This window comes from Rousettus aegyptiacus, unplaced genomic scaffold (genome assembly GCF_014176215.1).
Source record: "Rousettus aegyptiacus isolate mRouAeg1 unplaced genomic scaffold, mRouAeg1.p scaffold_m13_p_14, whole genome shotgun sequence".
NCBI classification, from domain to species: Eukaryota; Metazoa; Chordata; class Mammalia; order Chiroptera; family Pteropodidae; genus Rousettus; species Rousettus aegyptiacus.
Window position 1 is genome coordinate 12,234,921 of NW_023416289.1, and position 11,095 is coordinate 12,246,015.

Consider the following 11,095-nt stretch of genomic DNA (forward strand, 5'->3'; position numbering starts at 1 on the left):
TGAAAATGCATTAAAGGAACACACAGAAAAGGATGGTAGCGGTTACCTATAACATCAGGTACTGTGTAAACAGCCTGACATTTGCTGAAAGTATAAATTAGGAGTAAGCACTGCACAATACTCTATAAGTACACATGCCAGACCAATATTTGTCTTCCTCCCCCATTCATAAAGACCACTCTTGTCCTTATTACCCTAACACCTGGAGCTTACAGTTAGGTTTATCTCAGGGTCTATTCCTCTGGAATGAAGAAGACACTTCTTTCACATTCTGGTTGGCTCTCCTCATAGTTCAACCTTATCTATAGAATATTTTGCAAATAGCTCTCCAAGTTTGTAAATTAATAACAGTGTATTCTAGTTTCTAGCACCTGCATACCTTTTCCCCTAATTTTATATTTCTTTGGTCATTTAGATGAAAATTTAGAAGGAATAGTTAAATGCATATGCTCAAATCACTTCTTTAAATCATAACCCACATTTCTTTTCTATCACATTAGGTTTTTTTAAAAAAAAAAAAACACCAAGAAATATAGAATTTCACAAACTTTCCTTGGTTCATAAAACTGCATATTTATTTTTTTCTCTACATAATTACCTTCAAACATCTGGCTCCTTCCAAAAAATGTATATCAGAAAAAAACATATCTATAGATTTAATAGGCATATTCTTTCTTCAATGCCTTAATCAAAATAGAACTGAAAGATTTTCAGAATTTTCAGAAGCTAAAAGTTAAAGAGAGACACGTGGGAAAAAGAGGGAAAAGGGATGAAATTAGCGACAGACCAAATAACTAAAGTCCTTATTCAATCATAGCCATAAAAGTGTTCGAGCACGCACATTCACGCGCGTGCGCGTGCGCGCTCTCGCTCTCTCTCTCTCTCTCTCTCTCTCTCTCTCTCTCTCCCCTTCTTTATTAAAATGCATAAAGCAGCCAGAAGCAGGAGCACCAATAAATTCTTCTGTATCAGCAGAATTTTTTAATGGCTCCCTGAACACTAATAACCACTGCTCTCTTATGTGTACTTGACTCTGTTTAACCTTTTTCTGGTGCTTTTTAACTTCTCTAAGTCAGGTACTAATATGGAACTAATGTGGGGTTTATTTTCCCTATAGGAATAGCAAAAAGAGGAGTGCACATTATCGTAATCACACAAGTCCTTCTAGCAATAGTAGGACTTTAGATCAAAGCCTATGCATTATAGCCCAGGAAAAGAATTTAATAATAATTGCAAGGGTAAGCAATCTTGTTTTTAAACATCAGGTATTTCGCTGAATGCTAGTCATGGAAAAAAAATACTCTTGGCAAGCCAGTGACCCAGTAGGAGGGAAAATGGGCATCCTTTCCATTCTGAGTCGCTGTTGGCCTCAGCAGCAAGGACTCCCATGAAATGGCCGACCATCACAGCCTGACATTGATAAAGGATGGCTAGAAACATGAACTCTTTTTATCTTTGGGAGATGAATTTTTGAGGTGTTTCTCACTGCTGGAAATAACACAATTTAAGTGAATGGGTTAGGGACAATGTCACCTTTCTGTTCATATTAATCACGCACTTCAATATTCCAGGTTCCTTGTGAGTTGCTAACATGAAATGTATTAAAATGCATCCCAGACTCAGCATTTCTACCTGATTGTTTCACCTTCATTTAAAGGTTTTTTGTTTTTTAATTATGATTTTTCTCTCACAGGATACCTTGGAGATGCTGCCAACATTTCCTTGGTGGAAATGAACAAGATGCATCAAGATTTTTTCCTTTTGACTTTAGCTGCTGGATACTTTTCAATTCTTTTATTTTTCAAATACAGAGGTCACCTCAGCATCCTGACACTACACTATTTGTGTTCCAGCTGCATTAATCCATTTCCTGCTGAGTTTCTGCCAGAAAAAGGAATTCATTTGACACCAGCAGGGAAAAAACAAGGGAAAAATTAAGTTTGAGTGAATAAATAATTTAAACAAAAGAGAATAGCAAGAACAAAGTAAATGACTATATGTGGGTGTGCATGCATGTATATACAGGAGGACATAAGTATAATTGTACAGGAAGAGGCACCAACATATATTACTTCAAAAAAAAAAAAAGAAAGAAAGAAAGAAATGAGAATTACTTGCTCTTCAATGAAATGTAGCCACCTTAAGGTTTTTATCTGGGTCAAATTTAAATACTATCTTGAAATAAAAACTTAGTTCATCAATTCTCTCAGCTGAATAAAGACATGTCTACTGAGCAGTCCATAGCAATAACATTAGTTGCTTCCAATATTAGCCCAGTATTTTCATCAAAGCTGTAGTCAGATATGTAGCTGAGCCAACATAGTTTTAAATCATTGTTCTAACACTCTAACATGTTCATCATGCTTGGAAATACAGAATGTTTGCATTCATAATTATTTTCAGGCACAGTATTACATGTGCAAATGAACTTGGATAATATCTAAAGTAAACTGGGAACACTAAAATACCCCCTTCTAAGATACAATATCTACAAAAAGAAAAAGTTGAAACATGTTTCCTTCTGTTTTATTAATTAAAGGATAACTAAAATAACTGAAATAAGTAGATATACCTGGTAAATAAAGCTGAAATACTGCTAAGGCAATTTTTTGAAAATACAGTCATAACAAGATTATTTAACATAATGTCTAAGAAAATTTGTAACTATAGCACTGATAATAATGAAATTAAAAAGATACATATATGTAGTTAATTAGCCAACATGAATTTAATTTATGTATCTCATTTTCTTAAACTATATTGATGCAGTAAACAAACCAACAAACCAACATATTTATTTTATGAATAATTTCCCCCTCACCTCCAAATGTAATAACAAATAGCTATCAAAATTAGAAAATTAATTTCTATGACTTTTCTTCTCATTCTCTGAAGTGAGGAGCAGCAGAAAGTAAAAGCTAGAGATCTTAACTATGCAGAAAATATATGAACATCTTGATAATAATTAAGAGCTACAACTTTAGGTAATGGTAACATTTAGTTGGGATGAGAGTCTCCATTTCTGAGGACTCATCTATATGCGAGGCACTGATCTTGGTGCAATTTCATTCTCCCCAATATATAGATGAAGAAACTGAGGCATGAAGAGATTATTTTTTTAAGGTCCCATAGCTGGTAGCCATGATTTAAATGGAGACCAGTCTAACTTCAGAGATGATCCTCTTACCCACTATATTTACTTCTTCCCTAATACTGACATATCCTAAGCCAAAGTATAAAAGTGTGTAATCCCTATTCGCAAGTGTTTTGCTATTAATGTAAAACTATATATCCTTCTGTGCATCCTGGAGACTGTTTCATCAAAATCTCAAGGGCCAGTGCTTTACAACTTCTACCTTAAAAAAGTGTATTTCCAGTTTGACCCTCAATACTTCTAAGAATTGGGATTGTCACTTACATGTTATATCTGGAAAATAATCACTGATAACATCATCTTCAAAAATGAAGAACGTTAACAAGAAATCTGAGTAAGCCATTTTACTAAGCTGTGTAAATTTTTCAAAATATGAAACTCTTTCAACTCCTGCTTTGGAAATTCTTCTTACCTTCTTAAATGGCCAGCTTTCACGAAGGGCAGGTAGGGTTTCCTGCTCCACATAGTAATAATAGTGATAATAATACCTGTGTTTCTATAGTGCTTTTTCTCCAAAGAGCTCCAAGTTATTGGATTAACTCCACCAGTTTCCCTTGCCAACACACTTCCAAATATTATATTACCTTTTATCACTGTGCTTTATAAGGAGAGAAAAAGTATTTGAAGTACAAATAATATGCTAAAGAATCAACAAATATAGATTATCCTTAGTGCAAACACATTTCAAGAAAAATGTATGTATTTTAACATATATGCAGGTCCATTATTAGAACAATTCTTATTTCTTTTCACCTTTAACTGAATTATATTTCCATAGCTTACTGGTTACCAGTAAAGTTTTAACTATTTGAATATTTGGTTAATGCATACGAGGATAATTAGTTTGACATTGTACATAATTTATAATGAAATTAAATATTAAGGAATATTTCTGAATGTGGAAAAACCCTTTTCTCTTTTAATTCAATGACATCTTAAGAATATCCTGTATAAAGGGAAAAACCAAGATAGCTACACATCCTGAGGCAACTAAGCAACTAAGGCAAGATTGTAACAAGTTTGTTTCTACAGTGTTAATCGAAATATAGTGACTGCTTACTTATCATGAGAGCGAAACTTATCCAAAGAGTCAACCAAGAATTTTTTTTTTACTTGTACAAAATATTGTAATTATGTGAACAATATAATGCTGACTGATCCACATAGTTTTTTCTTTCCAGAACTATCCATGCAAGTAAGAATCCAGACAGCCAGATGTGGAATATTTACTTTCGTGATATCATTGTTTATGACACTCAAGTCAAACAGAAACTTTTCTGTGAATCAACCCCAGTTTCCCAGTTGCTTAGTATGAATGCTCCTGTGGACATTTGTTGTAAATAGTTTGACCACATTTGTCACGTGTCTGGAACTTACTTCAGAGGCAAAATGGAGATATACAGCATATGGGCTTAGAATTCACAAAAAGTTCCCTTGTAAAGGTAAAGATTAGAATTACAGGATCACAGCAGAGGAAATTGTTAACTCAGCAATTCCAGACAGAGTGTCCTGCCAAGTACTGGAGGGTGAATTGGGAGAGGTGGAATAAAGTAAGAAATTAAAACATGAGACCAGAATGTCACAAATTAAAAATGATAGTGATAAAGTGAAAGTTAAAACAATGACTAGATATACTACATGCATATAGTTCGCATATATCTGTAAAAAGAATAGTGTCTAGTAAGACTACAGTTAGAGTTAATCACAGTATTTAATTTCTTCCCCATAAAAAGAAATTTCTAAGATAAACTGATTTTACAGTTATTACAAAATTCAACACTTGCAAATATTTATTCAGTGCCCTACCATGAGCCTACTAGTGTGCTAGAAGTATATCTAAATAAATGTTAAAGAGGAATAATGAATTAAAAAACAAATGTATATGGTTGTTGAAAGACTACTATACCATAATAAAAGGTCAATTCTCCATTTCTAGATTTATTAAACATGACAAGATCATGTATTAGTAGCACAGATTATAATATTACCTTGAATTATAATATTCAAAGTGAGTGGCAATGATTAGTCTACATTCTCTTGTCCAAGCTTCCTGTGACAAATAGCATAACAGCAGCTTCATTAAATCCTGTGGCAAAGTACAAATGCTAGCTACATATATGAAATATAGAAAATCCAGCCTAATTCTACAACACAGTTTTTATTCTCTTTTGAAGGTCTTATCAATTCTGTCTAATCAAGAGGAGCAATACATCTCTTGTTTTGGATCTAATGGCATACCCAGTGAGGAGGGTATAATTCAGAGGTGAAGTTTTTCTTCAATATCTAGTACACCAAAGAAAACCCAAAATTCTTTTAAAGTGTGATTATCGTTGTTGTCTTAAAAAGTTCTTTATTCTCTACTGGTGATAAAATTAAGACAGTTTCAGGACAATTTTGGTGGGTAGGTTGTGTTTACAAAGATGGCTGCAACACAACTTTTACAATGAGACTTTGCCACTTCCTTGTCAAGTGGTAGAGTTTATTTCACTCTCCTAAAATCTGGTTGGCCCTGTGACCTTCCCTGTTCACAGGAGCAATCAAAATGTAGTGAAAGTTACATTGTACAACATCATAAGCTGAGCCTTAAGAAATCTGCAACTCTTGTCTGACCCCCAAAATGCCCATGTGGAACCAGCTATATCCTATGATTAAGTGGGAATTGTTCAACCCATCCTCTGAATATGCTCTTCCTACATTATTTCTTGCTAGAGATGGTTTTAAATAACCAGGGTAACTTCAAATCCCAACAGCAATAAGCTTTAATGCCTAAAGTAATTCTTCTCAAATAAAAAGTATAATACCTTCCTAAAATTCTGAAAAGGCTATCCACATAAAAAAGGCCCAAACATCTTTTTTTTTTGGGGGGGGGGGGCGCAAGGAATCCTCTGAGCTTAAAAAACCTGGGTTTAAATCTCAACTATATAACATTATTTGAGTCTCCATTTTATCATCTCTAACATGAAAAAAAATAATTGTGAAAATTCAATAAGATAATAATAGAAAAGGGTCTACAAATGGTATGACATTGTACCATAAAAAAAGTGAGAAATTATTATTCAACAGGTCATTCTGTACATAGTAAGATTATAATTCCATAGAAGTGGCTCTGAGTTGCTGTATCCAGCTTTCTGAAAGCACGAATTTGGATTGTGACTTTCAGAGAACTAGGACATGAGGTTCAAGTACAGGAGACTCAGCAGGCACTGGTCTTCATATATTCATTCAATAGATATTGATTGGGCATTGATGATACAGTAGGCATTGTTCTAGGCACACGAAAGCAGCATGCACAAAACAAAATCTAGGCTCTCTTGGAACTTCTTTATGCATGACTAGAGATACATTATCATGCTAATAAATCACTAAGAAAAGAATAAATAAATCTATGTAAGAAGACAGACAGTAATGAGGAGGAGAAGGGATAATTTTAGGAAGTCCTCTCTGACAAGATAAAATTTATTTGGAGACCTGAATGAAGGGAACAAATCAAGCATATATGTATGGAAAGATATTCCAGGTAGTAGGAACAGCCAGTGCAAAATCCCTGAAGTAGTATCATGCTCACTGGTTTACAACCAGCAGGGAGGCTGGTGCAGCTGAGATGGAAGCATCAAGAAGAGTGGTAGGAAATAAGAGCAAAGAGCCAGAGGAGTCTAGATCGGGTAAGATCTGGTGGACCAGAGCAATAACTCCAGATTTATTCCAAATGAGAAGGGACACCAAAACAGGTTAAGAACAGAGGAGAAACATAACCTGATCTACCTTTTTAAGAAACCATTCTGTCTTGGTGTAGAATATATCGTGGATGGGAAGCAGGAACCTAAATAGAAAGTGTTTGTAGAGTCCTGGCAAGAGATGGTGCAGGTTCAATTCAGGTTGTAGTAGTCAGGTGGGTGAGAAGAGGCTGCATCCTGGATCTATTTCAAATCAGAGCTGGTGGATTTGCAAATAGATTGGGGGTAATGGGTAGGGGGAAAGTGAGGAGTCAAGAAAGAGATGGATTATGCTGTCCCCAGGAGAACAAAAGGATAATTTTAGGTTTGTTTTGCTGAAAGATAATCAAAAAGTAGGTCATTTTTAGTATCAGTTTTTCAATGTCCTGGAAAAAAAAAAATGTAAATGCCAGTAAGCTCTTTAGAAATCATTTAACTGTCATATAAATATACTGATTTGAGGAAATATTATGAGATACATAAAAGCAACTCAAATTCTATTTTCTTTAGTTAAAGCTTTATAACTAAACACAGCTGCAGACTGCCCAGGCATAATTATAGCTCCACCTGGCAGGCAAGCCCCTTGGTTTGAAGCATAGCATTTCATTAATAAAATGAAAGAACGTGTGAAATTGTATTTTTAAACAGCTGAAATGAAAGGAGACTTGTAGGTGGCAGGCTCTCTTGGTTCAGTCACAACCTAATATGTTAAAATGTCACATGAACATTGCTTGTCACATATCCCATCTTAACATGAGTGAAGTTGGCCTTACCATGGGGTATTCAGGTCATACGCTGGGCCCTCTTAATGTACTCTTTTAACTTCAGAGCATTCAAGGAAAGGAAAAGGCACACCCAGAAGGAATCCTTATTGCACTTACATTATGCAAATGTCTTTGTTTTCTTGAGACTATCAGGTTACTAAGAAGCAATATTAAAGAAAATGTGCATAACTGATAATAATTATATTGACTACTGTCCAATTATTTCTCATTTATTTATTCATGCAATTATTTGCATTTCACTATATTATTAAATTATTGCATACACTAACCAGCATCACAACTCCCAAAATATGATATTTTCAATTCCTCCTGGAGCTACTGACAAAATCTAAGTACTCTCTTACAAAAGAAAATATCTATGTTTGTACTCTATGGGTCTAATACTAAATAAAAAGAAGAAAATTTAATATTATATTGTTTCGAATTATTCATCTTACAGATGAGAATACTTAGACTTTCTATCTAGACCCTAATATCATATACTAAATCATAACTCTTCAAAATAAGTAAGCTAAAATATATTTTTAGAAATGAAAGAATAGGTAAACCACTCTAGATAGCAGTTGTTTTTAACACAATTCTCTTAAAAACTTACAGATAAGCTAACAAAAATAATGTTTATGAATAACAATTCATAATTGATTTAATAACTCCATAGAATTCTTTTCAAATGCTCATAAACCATTTTTAATTGGTAATGCCAATGGTAGGCCATAAAAAAAATTACACAGCTACATTCTCTGGCTACAGGGAAATAAAGAAATTAACAACAAAATCAAAGCCAAAAGCTAACCACTTAGAAACTTTAAAACACTTTTCTGAATAACTCAACATCTAAGAAGGAAATTATAGACTATTTAGAATATAGTAATGATTCCTAATAATAAGAACTAGAACTTCTTGGGGAAATAACAGATTCCAGATCTGGGGCAAGAGCTGTACAAGGTATGCCTGAGATATTTTGTTGTACCAGAAAAAAAGAAAACTATGAAAGACTACAAGGGTCATGTGAAAAGGACCTTAGGAATCAATGGTAATGGCCTTCCATTGCCCAAAGATGGGACAACATGAACACTAAAAAAATAATACTACAATGGATTAAAATACATCAAACATATTAAAATCTATGCACTTGCAATAATACTTTAAAAATGGTCACTTCAGGAGGTTTCTAGAGCACCAATACAATTTGAAAAGTGGCAAATATAAGACTCAAGAATTTATCCTGTTCTTCTCTATGAAATCTATTTCACGGTAAACACTCAGTTAATATAAAGAAATCATAGAATTGAAACTCACCATTTTGCAACCCATAATGAAATAATGCATCTTGGCAATGATCATAAATGGCTGCTAAAACCATTAGATAATACTGAGGAGGAACCTTATAATGGATGGATCAACCTGGAAACATTTGAGCCACTAATCAATCTTAATATCATAAGGAGAAGCAATCAGATATTGTGGGTCTCTTGATATGATGTAATAGGAAATGCGCAGTATCACCTATGAAAGATTCTTGCCAAAAATATTAAACTCAGGGTTTTACTTGTAACCAACAGTTTACGGGAAATATAAACAACAGGATGGAGATACACTCGGCCAAATTTTGCAAAACAAATGCCCATTTCTTTACCAAAAAAAAAAAAAAAGGATAAGAACAAAAAAGAAGAGGGAGAAAGGTCTGATACAAACTGAAAGAGACATATCAACCAAATGCCACATGTGGGCTTTATTTGACTGCTGATTCAAACAAACCAAGTGTAAAAGGATGTTCATGAGATGAGTGGGGAAAATTTAAACACTGACTGCAAATTAAATGATATGAAGAATTTTTTTTTCACTTTTTCACTTGGATATAATGATGTTTATTTGAGAATTCAAATCTGTTAGAGATGCAAATAAAAGTGCTTGCAGATAAAATAATATGTCTAGCTTTGCTTTGAAATAACCCAGATGGTTAGACAAACAAGATTGGCCATATTTGTAGAAACTAATGGTATAAAACTAGAGCTTCATTATTCTAGTCTCTGTTTTGCAATGATTAGAAACACTCATAATAAAACGTGTTTTTAAAGAATTTAATTACATGTTGTATGAAAGGAGAGAAGGTTAGCACTTCCTGTCACAAGGATGGAAGAGGCCCTTGAGCCTGACAACATGAATATGGTTAAAGAATTTAATGACAATGACACTATCACACATCAAAATGTATCAGATAAGGAATGATGTCAGCATCATGACGAAATAAAATATCCCTTGTTTTGTCCCCTTCCCCCAGCAATAATAATTCAGCATCCATCCACAAACATAAGTGCCTTGTATGAACTACAGGATCCAGCACCATAGGCAAGGTATCCAGGAGGAGTCTCATTCACTCACGCACAAGGTAATAGGCATACCGATCTCAGTCCCAGCTATGAACCCTGCAGTGACCCATGAACTGGCTCCAGCCACTCTTGGCCATGGTCTAAGAACCTTTGGAAAACACTGCCTTTGACAATCAACCATGAACAAGAGAACCTTTATGGAAGTCCAAGTTTCCAGATGAAAAGTTCTAATAAATAACTGAAGAAAAAAATATGAGTTTGGATGAACTGGGGAGCATAAAAAAGGCTTAATCTTACCTGATCCACCCAAGAAAGTACAACTTAGGGGCAGGATAGAACTTTTCAGCCTGTGACTTCTTTGGCTGGAGAAAATGAAAGCATGTAAGTAAGCACATAGCTTCCCTAGCTGTGTGAGACACTGTCAAAGAGCTGCAGGACTCGGGGGCAGGAAGAGGCTGGGAATGTGCAGCAGATGAGACTCTCAAGAGGACATTAAAAGACACAAATCCTACCAACTGGACTCTATCGAGAAGTCACCCATGATCCACTGGCAATGCCTGACCCACAGCTTCCCACTAGCTGGTCTGCCAGCACTGCCAGTGCTCAGCACACCTTACCCACATGAATTCCAACTCTATGGCCATGCTCCCAATTGTGGTCACAAGAGCAAGCTTTGGCAGATGGATAGTAAACACAAAGAAAGCTAGCCCAAATCTGTGGGCCAGGAGTAGACCACAGATAGGGATCTTTAGTGCTATCTTCAGCTTTTGAAAAAACAAAAGGGAGGCTGTCAACACTTGGCCTAGTGCATAGCAAAATCAAGAGAAGACATACAAGCTTAAGAGTTCTGCCAAGAAGGAGAAAAAGGGTGGAGCAGGTGTACATATAGAAGGTCTAAGAAAGCCTCAGAATCACTAGCAGAGCTGACAAAAGGTATTTCTCTCTGAAAGCAGTTAATAAAACTGGAGGAGGTGACTGCTACTTCAAATGCGAAGACAGCAATGCAGCACTTCAAAGAATATGAAAAATCAAAGAAATGTGACATCGCCAAAGGATCACTATAATCTTCCAGTAACGAATCTCAAAGTCATAAAGTTCTGTGATTCACCTGAT

General features: G+C 34.9%; 1 non-coding gene across 1 annotated transcript; it reads left to right on the plus strand.

Annotated features, from left to right (window-relative positions):
* Positions 1-9,741: 9,741 nt before the first annotated feature.
* Positions 9,742-9,868, plus strand: LOC118611566. The gene has a single exon (XR_004954523.1). It is a non-coding gene; the product is annotated as a U6atac minor spliceosomal RNA (small nuclear RNA).
* The last annotated feature ends 1,227 nt before the right edge of the window (positions 9,869-11,095 follow it).